At 32.2% G+C, this 20,140-nt stretch overlaps 2 long non-coding RNA genes across 3 annotated transcripts; one reads left to right on the plus strand and one right to left on the minus strand.

Annotated features, from left to right (window-relative positions):
- The first annotated feature begins 227 nt into the window (after positions 1–227).
- On the plus strand, positions 228–8,467 carry LOC126720847 (uncharacterized). Of its 2 annotated transcripts, XR_007653705.1 has the most exons (6): positions 3,576–4,436; positions 4,610–4,691; positions 5,125–5,187; positions 6,102–6,186; positions 7,888–7,965; positions 8,098–8,467. It is a non-coding gene; the product is annotated as an uncharacterized LOC126720847 (long non-coding RNA). The 2 variants fall into 2 exon arrangements; XR_007653704.1 differs by lacking the exons at positions 3,576–4,436; positions 4,610–4,691; positions 5,125–5,187; positions 6,102–6,186 and adding exons at positions 228–460; positions 2,491–2,639; positions 3,446–3,565.
- Positions 8,468–9,640: 1,173 nt separating this feature from the next.
- Positions 9,641–12,855, minus strand: LOC126720848 (uncharacterized). The gene is made up of 2 exons (XR_007653706.1): positions 12,389–12,855; positions 9,641–11,178 (listed from the first exon to the last, which is right to left on the minus strand). It is a non-coding gene; the product is annotated as an uncharacterized LOC126720848 (long non-coding RNA).
- Positions 12,856–20,140: the final 7,285 nt, after the last annotated feature.

The following is a 20,140-nucleotide window of genomic DNA, read 5'->3' on the forward strand; positions in this document are numbered from 1 at the left end:
GGTCCCGTGCTAGACTTAGATCGTTGAAAGTGCGGGCACTAGTACATTGTTTTTTTTTTTTTTTTTTTTTTTTTTTAAATTTGGGTATGAAATGTTACTTTTGATTGAGTTATTTTGTTGGATAGGTTTAGATTTGATTCTTTTTTGTTTTGGGTTTTTGGATTCTCTATCAAAAAAAAAAATTTTTTTTCTCAATTTTAAATATGATTTAGGCTTTTGGAGGACTTGATTTTGGTTTGGGGTTTTGTTTTTGGTCCAGCACCACCCATCTCCAGCTCCATTCAATCACAGCCTCAACGGTGACTTTGATTCATTGTAAGAAGGCTATAGATGCATCCAATGTATGGTCTCTTCTTTAAGGAGATGTATAGGCTACATGGCCTCCCTAATTCAATCATCTGAGAGGCCATTTGAGGCTTTAAATTTCCCCAGTTCGTCTCTGCAACAACATATTTTGAAGGTATGTATACTTTTTTCCCTCTTCAAATATTGTTTTTGTTTTTTGAAATCTGCCATGCTTTTTTTTTTTTTTTTCCCTTCAATTTGGTTATGAACTTATGAGTTAGTTTTGGGTATTTTCGTTGGGTTTAGGTTTTTGGGTTAGATTTATGTTTTGGGTTTTTGAGTTAATTTTTTTAAATATATATATATATATATATATATAAATCCATATATTTTAACATTATCTACTTTAGTTTAACCAAACCGTTTCAAACAAATTTTTCTCACTGATTGGTGTTCTGTTGCCTATAATAAATTACATTTTTTGTTGTAGCTACGTTGTTGTGAATTGATGCTCTAACCTTTTTAGGTTTCCCTATTAAAAAAAAAAACCGACATTCCTAAATGCCTCTCACTATTATTGAGATCGCCAATAAGGGGTAGTGAGAGCCAGACTATTAGAGAGGGAGAGAAAAATCCATTGTTAGAGCAATCTTTCTCCAAAATATTATAGGTAAAGTTCTTTATATTGTTTTATACGGTTGCCGGTTAAATATGATTTTGGCTTTGGTATTTTTAGTTGACTTGATTTTGTTTTAGAGTTATGTTTGGATATGTATTTGTGTTTTTGAGTGATTAGTAGAGGTTGTGGGCTTTGATTTCACTTTAGCATGTACTAATTTGATTGGGTGCATTGCTCTCTTTCATATTTCAATAATTCAATCAAAACTACTCCTCCTAACCGTATCCCTTTTGCAAGAATATAACCAGGTGTTTTTAACTCATAAATCACCATTATTTCTTTCTCTCTATCTTTCTTTCTTTTCTTTTTTATATTAAGTTAAGGTTCAATTCATTTGTGGTTGCAATTTTCTTTCTTATGTGTTGGATGAAGGTGGGGAAGGGGGGGAGTAGTTTTGGCTTAATCTTCTTCTGCTTTGTTTAGAATTAGCTTTCTTTTGAGTTTTTGGCTTAATCTCCATATTTATATTTTGGCAACTGTTTTTGTGGGATTGCATAATCTGGTGGATTCTTCTCCATCACCAAATTTTGTGTGAGCAATCAAAAAGTAAAGCAAATTCTTTGGAAATATTCTTTTGATATTGTATATGGAAGATGTGGCGCGTCTATTTTTGGATTGAAAATTTCCTACTTATTGTTGAGTATTGGACATCAGTACATGCAGATGAAGTGCATCTGTTTCTTTGTGAAAAATCAAAGCTGGAAGAGGAAAACATGGTGGAGAAAAGAAATCAAATTGCTTTTATCTATGACTGGTTAAAAAATGGAACAAATATGGAGATGATAAATATGTTCACAACCTGTGTAATTTTGACCATGTTAATTTCCTCAGTTTTTTTTTTTTTTCCCTCTTTTATGATTTGATAGATAATGGTAACTTAGCAAAGAAGTGATCTACTAAGACCATCTCTGTCCTTTGCAAGCTTGATCAGTCTGGAGTAAGTGTTGATTGGTATATTGCTTATAACTATTTTTTTAATGAGAAAGGGGCTACTCTTTGTTGTTTGGAAATTTCCTTTGTAGTTTTATATTTCAGAAACTGGTCTACCTACAAGTTCCCACTCCATCCTACTTAATTGATTATAATTTCCCCTGTATTGATTGGTTCTTGTGATTGATTTAATATTATTATAGAGTGAATTGGGGAATTGAGCCTTTACTTAGCATTTAACAAATTTCAATGAGACAAAATCTTATTAGAATTCTCTCTAGGTCTCGAATGAAATTTATTTCACAGCAATGATTTTGTTAGATTTATATTGAATGGGACAACCACCTGTCTTCATAGCTTATTTATAATATGATGAATGACCCTTGGTGTATCAGTGGTACCAATTTGATCATAAAAAAAATAATATAACCCATCACAAATATATGATGAATGGTCCTTGGTGTAAATTATAATAAATTTACTTGAATGGAACTCCAAAAGTTGCTTAATGCATACTTTTTTGTTTCTCTCCTTCTATTTGATATTTGACTCTCTCTCTCTCTCTCTGTTTCTTTTAATTCATTTTTTTATTTCAGGTATTGAGTGTCTGGCCTGCAATGTTTATGAGAACAAAGATTCAGGAAAATCAAAGCTTCAACTTTACCGGTTGTGGTACAAAATACTAAACCAAAGGAGGAACAGCCACTAAGGAAGGAATATCAAAACCTTCATTCGTATATAAGAGGTACAAAATACTAACTCTGTTTTGTTCATTTTTGTTGTTGTTTGGTAATGGGTTTTTGCTGAATGAAGAGGTTTGTTTTTGTTGTTTTGATATCTTTATTGGTTGAGATATTTTCTGACCCACACCATTTTTATAATTTATAACTTAGTCTTTAGGTTAGTGGTTTAAATGTGTTACATGGGGACGTGATTAAGCGAAATTGTCAAATTTGATACTGTTTGGATCCTAAGGCTAAGACTGGGTTGATTGAATAATTTACTTTTGTTGGGCATGTAGAAAGATCCACGTGGAAGAAGCTTAACTAAAGGATTAGGCTCTTTCATGTCACATGCAATCTCAACGTAGACCCATGTATCTACGTGAATACTTTGTTTTTAATTGTTGAGGGTTAAGGATAATTTGAAAGGGAATTTTTAAAATGATTACCATAATCTGCACATATTATATATGTCTTGCTTATTGCAGACTTTTACCCTGTAGATGGAAGCAAATTATCTTAAGTCTATGAAATGAGATGTGCTTAAGGTTAATAATTATATTCAAGTTTCTTTAGAAGCCTCTAAAGTGACACCCATATTATCCAGTAATATTTATTTTAAGCAAAAAATAACTTCCTAGATGGGAATATTTAAGAGTTATGTCCTTCAACTGACAAATGTAAAGTGTGTGCAAATGCTAAGGATGACAAAAACTAAGAGCGATATGGATATGATGATTGTATTTTACTTTGAAGAAAAAGACAATATATTGCAATGATTTTTATATTTAGTTTCACTAATGATTGTTATTAATGATTTCTTTTTCAGGCATAGTGGCTATAAAACTGTGTTATCAAAACTTTTGGTTTGGTATTGCTTTACAAGTGCAAGCTATGTAGGACAGTTAAGCTCCTCTGTTTGACTTGCTCTTCCTTTATGTTTAAAAAGGTACTACTGATGCTGTAATACTATCTGCCTCTTTTATGTGGCTTAGGACGTATGCAAGGTTTGTTGCAAGAAGATATATTAGTTCCTAAAGCTAGCAAAAGTGCTTTTGGCTTTCAGTAAATTTTTGTTTTATCTATAGCAATTCAATATCTTAAATTTTGCCTTCAAAAACCAGGCTTTTCCAAGTGGCACATAGAATTGAAAGACTTTCTACATTCTTTTAGCCAGTAAGACTTCCTATCTTTAACACCAGTTGATGGAGCTTAGTCTGATTCACCTGCGCTAATTTGATCAAAATCTACCATTTTAGGATCTCAAGGGAGTCTATTATCTCCACAAGCAGCATTTTCTTCAATTGAAATTGAATGTTACAATTCTTTTTTTCCCCCTTTGATTTGGTTATGAACTAAGAAATATGAGTAAGTTTTGGGTATTTTGGTTGGGTTGGTTTTGATTTAAGCTTTTTGGTTGGGTTAGTTGTATAGTGAAAAGGCATGTCTGTTTTATTTCAATGTAATTTGTCAGGCTCCTCCATAAATACCACGAAAGTTTGGGTTGTGATGACTGAGAGTCTATGTTCGTAACCAGATTTCAACATCCATACTTTAGAATGTATAGTAATAATAATTTTTTGGTAAATGGATGTCATACCCAAAAAAAAAAAAAAAAAAGATTTAAAAGGAAAGGCATTTAAGTAAATTTTTTTGTGGGGTCAATTTTATAATTTCTAATTATAAGGGAGTTTTTTTAGAAAATAAGGTTGAAACCCTAACTATTTATAAGCTTATTAAGTCAATGTATAGAGGAGATATTTTGAGAGAGGAGATTACTCAAAGGACTGAAGTAGAGAAAGATTGACTACACCCTTGAGGTAAGAGCTTAAGAAATCTTGTTCTTTTGTCAAATTTAGACTTTATGTGGTATTAGAATATATATATATATTTTTTATGTGAGTATTTTGGCCAATAACGAGACTGTTTATATATCCAATGAGATTAACGATGTAAACGAAGAAGGAATTTGATTAATTTTCTCTGTGCCCAGTGTTGCGTTAATTGCAAAAGAAGGCTCTTGGATCAGGTTTTGCATAGGTTGACCGAATTGGGGTTTTGGCGAATTGCAAAAGGTATTGGTGTCTCTATAGGCTTGATTTTATATGATATAGAATAGAGTACCTTTTTCTTAGTTTTGTCCTCATCTCAAAGAGAACTAGGGGTGAATGGAGAAATATATATATATATATATATATATATATATATATATATATATATATGAGCACACATATGGAAGATTAGGTTGTGTACTTTTGACCCTATATGGCTATAATTATGGTGTATCTATAGGCTTTGTCCCTAGGTACTATTAGTGGCAAAAAGTGGAGGAAATATATATATATATATATATATATATTATGAATACGGTGGATTTATTTTAACCATGGAATAATAGTAGAAAATTATTGGATATTTTTAGCAGTCTTTCTTTTGGTCGGGTATTCATATAAGTTTTATTTAAAAATATTATATTATTGAGTAAATGATATTCGAAAAATTGTTTAGGTGATATCTAAGGATTTTAGAAGAAGTGTTAGGGAGAAGTTCCTTTTGGTATGGCTTTTGGAGGTAAGTAACCTTATCCTAATTGGTTTATTTTGTGTATTTTAACTGCTGAAAATTGTTTACAGTTGTTACAATTTAATTTCTATTGTATTACCGATTTCAAGTAAAGAATTATCACAAAAATATATCTAATTACTGAATATATGATATATTTTATGTAATTGTTTTTAGTTATACTGATTCAAAGTAAAGAATAAAGAATTTTCACAAATATACACGAGCATTGAATATAAGGTTTATTTTATTTTATTGTTTTTTAGCTATATTGATTTAAAGTAAAGAATTATATAAATATCACAAATCGATTTGCATATTGAATATATGATTATATATATGAATTTGAATAAGATATATTTTTGTTAGAAAATATGATTTCATATATATGATTATGAACAATCTGACTATGAATTTATTCTGATACCCAGCCAATGGGGGTTATTCATTGGTACTCTGATACCCAAACCAATGGAGGTTAGTCATTGGTATTCTGATACCCAGTCATGGGCCATAGTCATAAGATTGTTAAGGATATGAATTACGTTTGAATATTGAATTATTTTGAATCCTTAAAACTACGTATGCGATTTTGGAAATGTTTGAGTATTTGAACTATTTTGGGTCACTAAACTGCTTATGTGTTTTTGGAACCTATTGTAAGGTGTAGCTTTTGATACATGGAAAATTGACTATTGTCTAAACTGTCTATGATATATTTGTAAGATTAAAGTATGTGATCTATGTGCAACTTATTATTTTAAGACTATGAAACTTCTTCAATTATTTCGAAAACACATGGTATATTATACCTTTTGAAAATGCATATTACATCTTATACTTTACAAATCTATTGCTTGATGGAACTTATTAGGATTTTGGTTACTTATTGAGTTGTCAGCTCACCCCTTTTTCCCCTCCAGTTTTAGATTGTGAGGAAAAGCAAGTTTTGGGAGTTTTGATGTTGTGTTGTGAGCAAGGAAAGAAGATTAGTGGTTTTGGAATCAGGTGGTCTTCTAATAGTTTTATATTTATTGGCCAATTGGCATTATGTACATAAGGTTTGAATTTTGTTTCTATTAAATTATTGGAGATCTATTCATAAAGAAATTTTTGAGGTATTTTGGATTTAATTGATTTAATTTTTGAGGATAAATTTTAGTTGCTAAGAAGGCCTTGCACACTTTTAAGGGGCTTACTTTATAAGCGTGTGGCGGTTGTCATGTGCCTATCTTTATAGTTGGGTTCAGGGCGTGACAATGGAATTATGAAATTTTTTGGATTAATTACTGCATTTTAAAATAATAATAAAACAAATTGATAACTAATGTATCTTACACACTTTTCAACAATTTTTTTTCTTTAAAAATTAATTTTATTAGCCAAATTTCTCTTCTACTTATGAGATTAAAAATAACATTTTCTCTAGATCATGTGTTGGTGCTAAGTTATATATGTCTTTTAGAAGAACACCTGCACATTAACATCATTATCTGAACAACTAACCATCATTATCTGCACATTAAGTATAATATATTAAGTTGATTGTTTTCTAATTCATACAATGATCCTGCGCACTGTGCAGGTATATAATAGTAGAGGCTGAGAGAAAGTAGATTCCTACAATTAAGGACGTGTTGACAAATAAGAAAAAAGATTGACACGTATACAACTTTAAGTTAAAAGACTCGCACGGTTCACCGTTTTAGTATTCTAAATATTTTAACTTTTACTTCTATGGTGTTGAAAGCCTCTCACTATAAATATAAAAATCTCAAAGCCAAATGTTAGCATTTCATTCCACAAGTATAAAAACAAAAGCATCCGCTGTTTCCATTCGTTAAACACAAATGGCCAAAACAAAAACCTTCCTTGCCGATCTTCTTTGCAATAGAGTGCAAACTTGCCCACTTAGATTTCTGCCACCAAGTCAGTTTAGAGACACAAGAGAATGATCATTACATCATTTGAAGATTCTTTTAATAACTGTTTGGAATAAGCCGATACAGAAGGAGATAGGATGATAGAGAGACGGTAAGTCTGAATAACCATGAGAGACAGAAAGATAAATCTGAGGGGTGCCATACAAGTTCTATCATCACGGTTAGGGCTGCCACCCATAATTCTGTTTTTAATTTTAGAAAGTGGGGTTTTTTTTGGGAGAATCATTTGGGCATTATTTATGATTCAAGTATTTTGGTTTGATTGGTTATGATTTAGGTTTTTTGGTTAGGAGCAGTTTTGTTTAATTTATGTAAATAGACAGGTTAGATTTGGTTTAATCTCTTACCGTATTGTCTTGTTAAGGTTTGCTGTCAATTTAGGGATTTGAAATCAGGGAAACAACCTAGAAGATCAAATTCTAAATGAATTGTTATTAGGAAATTTTAGTTTCTGGGTTTAGTATCAAATTCTAACTGAATTGTTATTAAGAATTTTCAATTTCTGGGTTTTGTTCCTCTGTTTTCATGAATTTTAGCTTCATGTTTTGTTTTGTTTTGCCTATTTGGGTTGCATTCGTTTTGGGTATCTGTTTAAAATCAACATGCATGACTTTTTATTTATGTGGTTTTTTTTTTACAATTGATATTTATTTCATTCCTTCTTTCTATGTTTTTGTTTTTGATGTTGTCTTTGTTCGTTTTTGTCAAGTTATTTGAGCGCTTTTTATTAAAAAATTAAAATTAAAATCTAATTTTTCCCCTGTAGTTGTGATACATAGGCTACAGTTCACAAGTCATAGTGATTGAGGCACTGCATTAGAACGAGTACCAAAAATTTTGAAAGGTAAGTTTTTACAAATGTTAACTTTTAAAAACCCACACCGGTTCAGTATGTAACCACTCTATCTGCCTTCTTATATACTATTTCTTCTCTTCAATTTTTCCCTTTTTTGGTTATGCTCTTTCTCCTCTGCAGTAAGAAACCCAATGATGCTTGAAAGAACAGGGGCCTACCTTCACTAGCCTGCCACCACTGGTCAGCCAGTGAAACCACTATCGGTAAAACTAATTTCTTTCTTTTTTCCCTTTCAGTTGTACTGCTTTGGATTTTATTTCTTAATCTTCTTCTCCTTTACTATTATAGAGTGAATTGGGGAATTGGACCTTTACTTAGCAGTAGTTGGATTTGAAATAAACTCATTCTATTTTGTAGAATAGATTAGGTGATTACGTTGGGTGTCATTACTCATTAGGATGTTATTATCTCATTAGCCAATTGTTTCGGCTATTTTAATTCTAATTAGTTTGCTATTTGAATTATTTTCAATTGGATGTAATCCATATCATGGCTGTATTTTATACGAAAAAGTGTAGAAATAAAGATCATTAGAAAAATTAAACCAACACTATCTCTTTTCTCTCATTAAGGAGGTTAGACATCTCAAAACTATTCTCTTTCTTTGAATAGTGATCATCTCAATTTGCAAAAGAAACTCTAAATTCCACTATTGGCTACAACCTGCTAAATCTTCTAATTGTTGATTAATGCTACAAGATCTCATGTGACTTCATTGGTAGATAGGATTTTATTTTTGGCAAATTTATGTATTTCATTTGGTATAAGTTTGGGCTTTAAGTTTTCCAAAAATGAGTGGATTTAAAATTGTTCTCTTTCTTTGAATTTGTTTTCAATACCATCAAATTTTTTGGTAATTGTATTGTCAAAGCTATTCATATGTTTTTGTATTTTAATATGCAATTACCAGTACTGTTTAGTGCCTATGATTATGTTTGATGATAACTTAGAATTAAAGCTTTTAATTTTGAATGAAAAAGTCTAACTTTATATAGGTTCTCAAAAAATATAATTCGGAAACTTTTTTACAACAAGGGAGAGGGGAATTTGAACCGTGTTTATCCTATAAATTAAAGCAAGTACCTTATGCAATAAACAAATAAATATAATGCATTTTGGCTAAATTTTGATGCGTTTTGGGATAATACAATTATGTAATTTGATTTATGTTATCAAGATGTAATCTACAATTTTACATCGAAATTTTATTCATAATGTTCTACTCATACCAAAAGAATATGTTCTGCCAAGTGCAAAGGCAAATATTAATGTGGAGAAGGTTTTCTTTTCAAAAGCAAGGGATATTAAATGAAGGCTTGCTGATACTAATTCGAAGATTGAGGTATTTGCACATCAATATTGGATAGATTAAATCAATCATCATAGAGAGCAGACTGAATCAATATTAGATTTTTGATTTAATATTTTGGCTTCTCTATTTGTGTTGGCTTTTGGTGGGTGTCACGCCCCAAACTCGGTACCCGGATTTGTGACCATGACCGGCATGTTAATATCAAGCCTAAACCTGATATTAACAAGAACCAACTTAACTTTTACAAAACTTTTACAAAATCTTTCCTCATTCTTTTCATTTTTGTTTCTTTACTTAAACGATATAACCTTTCACTTGACATCCAAAGCATCTCCGTTGTACTCCAAAGAATAACATAATTCACCACTTCTTCAAATTCGGAATTTCACATAATACATCTCTTAATACTTCAAGGTATACACTTTCATTATATCTTAAAATAAACAATGCTACAAATCTAAACATCATATTGCTAATTTAGGATCTATACATATAAAACTAAACTAGCTCCTTCCAAAACTCGACTAAGGCTCCCTCTGCTCCAAAATAAAACCTGCTAACTGAAAGAGTGGAAGGGGTGAGCTACACAGCTCAGTAAAGGTAAGATATATGAGAATTCAATAAGGATGCATATAACCAAATCATTTCATTCTATGAATATTCGAACAGGAGAACATCTTTTCATGCATAGTATTTTATACTATTCATAATAATAACTTATACGCTCTTCATAGAAAACAATTGTTCTCCTTTTCTTATTAGGTTAACATTACCAAACCTTTCGGATTAAACTTCTTTCATTTCCTACAAAGTCGCCATATATATATATATATATATATATATATATATATATTCTCATTACAAAATAATTATTTTAACTTAAATCAGATAATCGGCAACTTTGTATTAGACTAGAAACATCTTGACTAATAAGAAAACTTTTCTGTATAAACTTCTTCTCCTAAAATTCTATATCTTTCATGGTCATAAAACTTAACGTTTCACAAAAACAGATATTTGATAACTTTTAAACGTAAACTTGTATTTTCATCAGAAGCTTTATTATTATAGTACAACAGAACTTTAGAAACTTTTATCTTTAATGAACAGCTTTCTTCTCATCAGAAACTTCTTATTTTCATGAGAGCTTTTAACTTTTCATAATGTATTTAGACAAAATAATTCTCTCATGATTAATAACATAACATAGCTGTTCATATCATATTGGTTAGTCCATATCTGATAAGCTGTACAGAGAATGCCTCATCACATTTGGGTGCCCTTGTGTATATGATATTGTCCCCTTTGGGAGGCCTGATGGCACATCCCCTCCAGGTTTTGTTCCTCCCCGTCGTCCGTACACATTGGGGAGAAGGCCTTATTCAGATTAGAATTACGGGCAACCCCATTTCCTCTACTTTAAATGGCCTAGAGTTACGGGCAGCCCCATTTCCTCTACTTTAAATGGCCAAACATATAACATTTTTTCCATGGAAAGCTAGTAATTAACCCCTACTAGCCGAGTTCAGATCACCAGAGGACATAACCCGAAAACTTTTCAAATTGTTATATCATACTGAAACTTCTTATTTTGCATAACATTTCATAATAATAACATTTCCATTCTTTTCTTTAAACATCATGTTCATGAAATCAGTAATAGCATCAATATGCTGAATCATATACATGAGGTTTCAAAAGCTCACGAACATATCTTTGTCAGAATAATGATTACATGCCATATCTCTAATAAAAAACATTTTAATGCATAATATACTTTAAAATAACCTCATGACTTACCAAATGCCCATATAACTTATCCCTTACCTGAAAGCAGAGGAATCGAGAGCCTACAGTCGAAGGAGCTTAGTCTTGGATACTGGTAACACCTAACCATAAATCGAAACTTATTACTATCCATAATTTCCTTGTCATAGACTCACACATTCATCTCAAAACCTATTTCTTAGAATCAAGGAAGTCCTAATCCCACCTCAAAGAGGTTCCCACAAACAAAAATACATTCATCAACAACAAGTACAAAATCCTAGAGAAACCAACATTCTTATATTAATCCCATATCTCTAAAAGAGCTAACTTTATTTCAAAAGGTGCTTAAGGTTAGGGCAATAATACATGCATAAATATAAAATCTTTTAAGCATGATCATGTAACTATATACATTCATATGATAACATACAACACATCGGGCAAAACAGCTTCATACATACAACCGTCTCATGGTTTAGAACCCCTTCCTTTGAGTACTAAATCTCAAAACAAGTTACAAAAAATTAATCTATGATCAAGACATACAAAAAGATAAGCATATTAAATTATAGCTCAAAACATTCACCCTAACTTGATAATTAAATCCACAAAGTTAGGCATGTCCCTCACTGTTTACTGTTCTATTCCAGCAGCATATGCTCCATTTGTAAAATACAAACGGGCTGTCCAAACACATCCAATTGTCATGATATTTTACAGAATCACTCCCCTGTATGTTCAGTATGTACCATAAAAATTTCGGATTCAAATCATAAACCCATGATTTACTAAAAATCACGTAAGACAGCATACTCAAATCTGTCCTGTCTGAAATTCATGCAACTTATAAATTAAACCATTATTTTTATGTTCATCCAAATTCTGTGAGAACAATTCTATAACAGCCACAAGTGTCTTAGGTTTCATAGGAATTATCCTTAGCATCCAAATTCACTATATGCAATTTAATGCATAATTTATCATGCATAAACACAGAATCTGTCACAGTGACAGCTTTGCAACGTTTTATCGTAAATTCATAAACAATTACCAAACAATAGTATTTTCATATGGGGATTTTTATACACTCATAAGACATGTTATAAAACACTTATACATAGTCATTTAACCATTTAAAACAAAAATACACACAACAAAAATCCCAGCAGCAGCATCAAAAATACTCATCCTAAATTTTTCTTACTTCCTTAATCATAAAAAATCATTAATTAGTAAAAACCCTAATCTACCTTCCACAAACCATCAACACAGCTCAAAGCTTCTTAAAATAGCATATATATATATATATATATATATATATGGACTTACATGAAAGGATTTTCCTTTCCTACTGGCTGGACCAGAAGGTATGAGAGGTAGAGAGATTGAGAGAATTGAAAGAAGCTTCCTTCTTGCTGCTGGACTTTCTGTCTGGTGCAGCCAAGAAAATGGGATAAGGGGAAGACTTTTGGGTGGGTTTTTGTCTTTCTTTTGGTGTGTGAACCGGTGGACTTGAGAGGAAGACTCAAGGGAGCTTCCTAGCACTTTCCTTAAGAGAAAAAGAGAGTAAAGTAAGCTGAAATTTCAGACTTGGGTGTTTACCCGTAGGAAATGGAGAAGTAAGGAGCTTCTTGGATGTTCTATTTGTTTGAGAAAGTCAAGGAAGAGGTGAGGTGGAGTTTGGTGATTGCATGGCCAAGTCTTGGTCTATGGGGTTTGTCATCATGCATGTTTCTAGGCTTTACATATGTTGATTTTCAATTGATTGCATGTGGGTGGAATTTCCACTATAATATCTCATGCATCATACATAGTTAAAACACCAACAACTATATATATATATATATATATATATATATCTCATGCATCATGCTTAATTAAAATACCAACTATGTATGTAATAACTTAACCCACTTAAATTATAGTTTTGTACATAATTAGTGTATGTGTATATATATATATAATACAAATGGCCATTCAATTATTTATAATCTTTACAATTTCTTATTCAATGACATTATAAAATAATACTTTTATTAAATACTTTTATATTAATTTTTCTAAGTAAGTGGCTTAAAATATTAATAATACTTAACCACTTAAATACATAGTTTAATTATAAAAATTGGGTCGGGGTGTTACAGTGGACATCCGGATGGGCATATACATTAAACTTATATGTATGAAATTGAAATTTCTGATTCAATATTTCGGTTTCTCTGTTTGTGTTTGGTTTTTGGTGGGCATTTGGATTGGCATATACATTGAATTTATATGTATGACATTGAAATTTTCATTGTAATGTGGCAATTGTGAAATGATAAGGGAATGGGCATTAGTTATGAATCTTATGGTCATTGGAAAAGACAATTGTGAAGAAGGCTTTAGCACTTTAGATTTTATCTATTAATATTCTCTAATTTTTTTCTTCCCTGCTCTTTTTCCATGCTTCATCCGTTTTTTTTCCTCCAATACATGATGCTTCCTTTTCTCCCAATTTATCCATCATTGATTTTTCTATCTACGTATAGAGTAGAAAGTAGGTAGGCAATCTGTCACTAACACAGGTTTTATTACTTTTTTAGGACTTCGCACCTTTCTTATATGAGACACTGTACTTTTTTGTATTTGTGTTTAGGACTTACTATTACTTCTATTAAATACCTTTTCACACTGATCTTATTTTAAAATTTTTTTATGCCAATTTTTAGTGTATATTGCCATGCACATGATCATGAAGATTAGTTTTCTGGTGGTTATTAATTTATGTTATTGAATCACACTTAATAAAGAATACCTCTTTGACCTTCAAATAGTGACATGCATTGATCTCAAACAATATGGTTTATGTATATTGTTTATCTTTCCTTTTTTTTTTTTTTTTTTTTTTTGAGAAAGATTGTTTATCTTAATTGATTGTTAGATTACCAAAATCTTCAATTTTTTTTTTCTCCTCTAATTTTTAATTCAGTTATTTCTTCATTCTACAGCCTTTGAAATGATTTGGTTTTGCTTGGAATATTTGGATTCATTTTTTTAGGGTATTATAGACTTATAATTCAAGGGCTATGATATTTAGATTGTTTTAATAGTTGGGCTTCTAATTAATATACAATAGATTTATCTTAAGTGTGTTAATAGTGTTTTGAGTTTTTTAGCATGATACGTGTTTGAAAACATGTCTTATAGACCTACATTTTATTTCCTTAGTATTATGTTGTTTAGAAAATATAATACCATTAAGATGATTGCACTATTGACTCATAAAATAGATGCCTACAAAAGAGAAAGCAAAGGGTAGCCCATAGCTGTATGATGCCAATTACTATATCTTCGATCCATTTTTTTCCCTAGTAATATGTTTGAAATATGCCTAAAGGAATACCTCTAGATCACAGCCACCCCCTTATACTTTTAAGGGCTAGAATATAAATGAAAACAACATGGAAAGTCTACCAATAGTAGTTTTACATAAATATCTTTTTAGAGTAAACTTACTAGAATTAAGATACTTACTTCAATGTTTTTGACTGGCTTAGTATAGGGTGATTTCTTAGATTTTGTATGTCTAAATATTGTAGTGCTCTTTACATTTAAACTCACATGACACAATTAAAATATATAAATAAAGGATCCTATTGTGCATCTTTGATTCTTAAAGGGAATTTTCATGTCGATGATCATGATCATCTCTTTAGAAGTATTTTGGATTCAATTAGTTTTTGTTTTGGATTGGACTGAACTGAACTATAAAACCATATTATGATTTAGTTAGGTTTTTCCCATCAATTTTCAGTAGCAAAATATATTGTTAGGATTCTCTTCTCTTTTATTTTTCTGTTTTGGCTATGTTTTCTAACCAGTTTGCCTAATTTGTATTTCTAAGGTTTTTAATTCAGTCTACCTCAAAGATTACATTGTTGTGATTTTGAGGGAATTTGAATTTATGATGATTCTGAAATTGTTCATTGCAATTTCAAGCTAAGTTTTTACATATGGTTTATGGTCTCCATCGTTTTTCCCTACAGGTGTTTGTGGGTCTTGGTGTAATAATTGTTAGTAGTGGAATTGCCAAAGTATGTATCTTAATTCTTAAAATTATAGGTACTAATTCTAAAATAGTTGGTTTCCTGTCAAAATGATTGGATATGTAGTTTTATAATTTTTTTTTTCCATAAATTAGTTCGTTAATATAATGCCTAATTTTATTTCATTGTCCGAAGTATATATACTCAATTTTAATATGAATGACCTTCATTATAACCACTATGTTCCTTTTTATTGATCACATATATACAAAATGAAGTAGCAATGCTAAATTATGTTATTAAACTTGAGTTTGGCGTTACTCAACCTTCAAATGTTTTTATTTTTTATGGTTCATTTATTTAAACCTGCCAAATAGAAGAAGCCTTTCCCTACAATTAAGGCAGTGCTTCCATGTAGGAAAAAAGGTCATCTAACTTTCAACCACATTCCCATTTAAAAAATGAGAAATTTTACTGTTTAGCAATGTCGTAACACAGTTTAATATGGTCTGTTTGGATAGAACTTATTTTGCTGAAACTGAAAACTAAAAACTAAAAATACTGTGGCAAACTAATTTTTAAATGTGTGAATAGTGCCGTGTGACCCATTTTTAATGAAAAAGTTGTTGAAAAGTGGAATTTGTGGGTCCGTGAACAGTGCACAGATGCACCGTTCACGGAAGAATAAACAAAAGTTGCAGCACCTGTTCATGAACAATGTATGAACAGTAGCCATAACTGCTTAAGTCCCACTGAAACGCGGCTTGAAAAAAAAAAAAAAAAAAGAGTAAAATGCAAACGCAAAACTCAAAACGTGTATCCAAACCCTACCTTTATATATTCTCAATTTCACTTCAATTTTGCCTTAGCCCATTTTTCCTCTACGAGAAGAACTCTGTGAATAGAAATAGGATATAGGATTGTCTCCACTAGCCTGCCGCTGTCACACAGCAGAACCGCTACCGATGAAATTGTCTTCTTTTATTTTTCCCTTTCAGTCCACCGATAAGCATAGAACCTCTACCCTCTACCCCTCTCTCAAACATAGACCCAAGTTATTTCGCAGAAAGCTTGGAAGGGCATGACTATGGGTACCAACGTTTTCAATCTCCAACCTGGCCTCCATATCAGACCGTTCTCTCTCAGTTTTTCTCAGGTTTTCCTTTATTGGTGTGTGTGTGTGTTTTTTTTTTTTTTTGTATGCAATTTTGTTAATCAAATGGTTTCATAAAAGCGTATGTCTTCATAGTGGGTTTGTGTAATTGTGTTTGAAATTGTAATTCTAAGATGGATTTGCTTGATTTTGATTGCTTGAATTTATTTGTTAAAAAAGAATTTTCCGCAATGATACTTTTTGGGGTTAGTTTTATTACTTCTATTTAGACTAAGTGATATTTGAATTCTGGTAGAATTTCATAGTGAGGAATATAGAGATTATGGCTCATATTGATCCTAGAAAGACTTCTTTGGTTGATTCTATTTTAAACAAGCAAAGGTAATAATTCCTTAATGATTTTCCTTTGCATAATTTGCCACATTGATTGGTTATACTGAAATTTTTCTAAGAAAATTGATTTACATCTAGACAGAGGGTGGCAATCAATCATAGGCTTACGAAGTATAACCCAAGTATCCAACTACAAGTTGTCTCTGTTACTCTTTCTAAGGTTGAATTTAATCAAACACCTTGTTGGCTTATTCTGTACCAAATTTGCTTGTATTTCAACAATTAGTAACCCTGTATTTAGGTAGGATTCTTGTAAGGGTAGTGAGTGAGATAGCGTGAAGCAATGCTTAAGAGTGTGCAAGAAAAAAACAGAGACTCGCGACTGGATCTCGCAGGTGACTTGCGGCTGCAAGCCACCAGAAGCTGCACATGTGCCAGGCATGCCAAAAGTTGAAGCTTCATGCTAGCTGGAGTACTACAAGACAAAATAAGACAATTGGCCATTCAGTTATCTTGCGACTGGATCTCGCGACTCAGTTAAGCCGTGAGGCCAAGCAGCAAGCCAGCCCTGTTTTGAAAAACCTGACTCTTCACATTCCATTCTCACCCAAGTATAAATACCCCTTATACCTACAAAAGTAAGAGAGCTTCCAAAGAGAATTTTGAGAGAGAAACCCTGGAGTAAAACAAGATTGATTCATCCATAATCTTCACATAAGAGACTCTTCAAATTCCTCTACTCTCTTCCTCTTCATTGTTAAATCCTTGAGAGACCTTTTACGAAAACCTTTTCTCACCATATCCATTACTGTGAGAGGGTTGTTTGGTGTTTTTGGAAAGCAGTTAGGAAGGAACCAATTTCACATTAGTTGATGCTATGGTCAAGTAGTAGAATCCGGGAAGCTAGAAAAGAAATAGGTTCGGCGCAACCTTGTTGGAGCAAGAAGCTTGGAGGGCTTAGGTACACTGGGTAGATTAGGCTTGGAAGGTCTATTGCTATTCATGTATCCCAACTACATTTTCTACTAGATTACTTACTGCTTGGAAGGCCTTGGAGAGGTTTTACACCGAGGGTTTCGGTTTCCTCTTTAATAACACATCGTTGTGTTGTCCTTGGGTTTGCATCTCTCTTCCCATAATCTTTGCCTTTTATTTTCTGTTGTGGATGTGATTTTAATTGGCTTAGATTGTTTACCAATTCTGTGTTCATTTTCCACACACTTATTGTTTGTCATAAAACTTGAATTGGTATTTTTGTTATTGGGGTTCTAAACGTTCAAGGGTGTTTTATACACTATTTGAACTTTTATTTGGTATCAGAGTGGGTGCACTTGCTGTAGTTTAATTACCTAAGTGTAGTCCTTGACCCCTTTGTTATGGATGCTGTTATGGAAAAGGCCATGCTGAATTGTGGTTTAAGTGTTTGGGATAATGACTCTATGAGTATGTTTGAAAGGTGTCCTAAAAATGAACTCTTAGAGTTATTAAAAACAAAGAAACATGCTAGGATATTTGTTCACATGCTAAAATATTTTGAAAATGAGAATCACATCTTACACAATAGCATATCTGAATCTAAATCTTTGATTAAGAAGTGCAAAAAAAAAAAAAAAAAAATAGAATATTGTGTAAGAAGATTGATAATCTGAAAAAAAAAAATGTCAATCTAACAGAAGCATGGAAATTAAAGATAAAATTATATTTGAAGGTCAAGAATGTTTGTCTCATGCGAGCTTATTTGTGCATACCTCATTGAAGGTATTTAATTCTTGCTTATGGTATCTTGACAGCGGGTGTCCTTGTCATATGGCAGGAGATAAATCACTGTTTAAGACACTTAAAAAGAAGGTAGGTGACTATGTGAATTTTGGTGATGGAAGTCATGCTCAAGTTCTCGGTAAAGGGACTATTGAGATACCTGGATTACCTCTATTGAAAGATGTATTGTACATCAAAGGGCTGAAGGCAAATCTTTTTAGCATCACTCAAATATGTGATGAGGATTTGCTTGTCCAATTCTCAAAGAAGGGATGCATAGTCATCAATGAAGAAGGGATTCAAGTCTTGGAGGGAAATAGAACTATAGATAATTGCTATGGAGTAGTTCCTATGGCATCCATTTCGTGTAGAAGTGCTCGTGTTGACATGTTGGAACTTCGGCATCACAGATTTGGGTATGCGAATTTCAAACAAGTAGCTAAAGTGTCTAAACTTGAAGCAGTTGAGGGACTTCCAAAGTTTGGAAAGGTGAAGAAAATTATTTATGGTGCATGCCAAGTGGGAAAGCAAACGAAGACAAACCATCACAAGGTGAATATGATTGCTACTTCACAATGTTTAAAGCTACTTCATGTTGATCTAATGGGGCCTACAAGAACTAAAAGTCTAGGAGGAAAGAGGTACATTATGGTCATTGTTGATGATTTCTCAAGATACACTTGGGTTGAATTTCTTAGAGAAAAATCAGAAGCATGTGAAAAGTTGGAAATCCTTTGCAAGAAACTACAAAATGAGAAAGGGGTTCCTATTGTCAAGATAAGAAGTGATCATGGGAAGGAATTTAAGAATTCAAGATTTGAGTCATTTAGTGAAAAGAATGGAATCAAAAGGAAATTTTCAGCCCCCAAAACTCCTCAACAAAATGGAGTGGTAGAGAGAAAGAATCGAGTGATTCAAGAAATGGCAAGAGTTATGCTACTAAACAAGCAAATACCTCAAAAGTTTTGGGGAGAAGTCGTGACCACCTCTTGTCACATTGGCAATAGAATATTCTTCCAAGTGGGAACAAAGAAGACCACCTATGAGATTTGGAATGGAAAGAAGCCCAGAGTAAAGTACCTCCGAGTGTTTGGAAGCAAGTGTTATATTCTAAATGATCGGGAGAACCTTGGGAAATTTGATGCAAAAAGTGATGAAGGTATTTTCCTTGGGTACTCTACTACTAGCTGGGCATATAGGCTTTTCAACAAGAGAACTAAGACAGTAATAGACTCCGTCAATGTCAAGATTGATGATGCCTTAACAAAAGTAGAGATGATTGATGATGGAGAAGGGCCGAGCACCAAAGAACCCGATGTTGATGTCAAAGCTCTTGATATAGAAGTAGAAGGATCTACACCGGAAGAAGAATCAACTCCCATGAACCCAAGAATGGAAACAAGATCAATGTCTAAAACATCAAGTCCTCTCATTCCTTCGGAAGTTCAGCCTCCCATCCCACGGAATGATGAAATCTCCACATCAAAGAAGCCATTCTCATTGTGAGAGTGATATTTGATATTTCACCTTGATGAGATAGCCTTTGGCTTTTTGAATAATCATACACTTTATTTTTGGTCTCTTTCCCTTTTTCCTAGTCGAATACTAGTATGTGCGACAGCCTTTTGTAGCTCAATATCTCTTTACATTTGGAGATTTACATTTGGTGAGCTCTTTTTAGCAAAAACAAAAATAAAGAGTAGGAAGATATATAGGCACAAGTCTATGCATGTCTCAAGATCAACATAACCATTCACTAATCATTCATGACAAGTTTGAAGATCTATTTACAATAGTCACATAGATTTCAAGATTTCTTCCACAATGATAAGAGTGCAAAGGAACAAG

This window comes from Quercus robur, chromosome 4 (assembly GCF_932294415.1).
Source record: "Quercus robur chromosome 4, dhQueRobu3.1, whole genome shotgun sequence".
NCBI lineage: Eukaryota > Viridiplantae > Streptophyta > Magnoliopsida > Fagales > Fagaceae > Quercus > Quercus robur.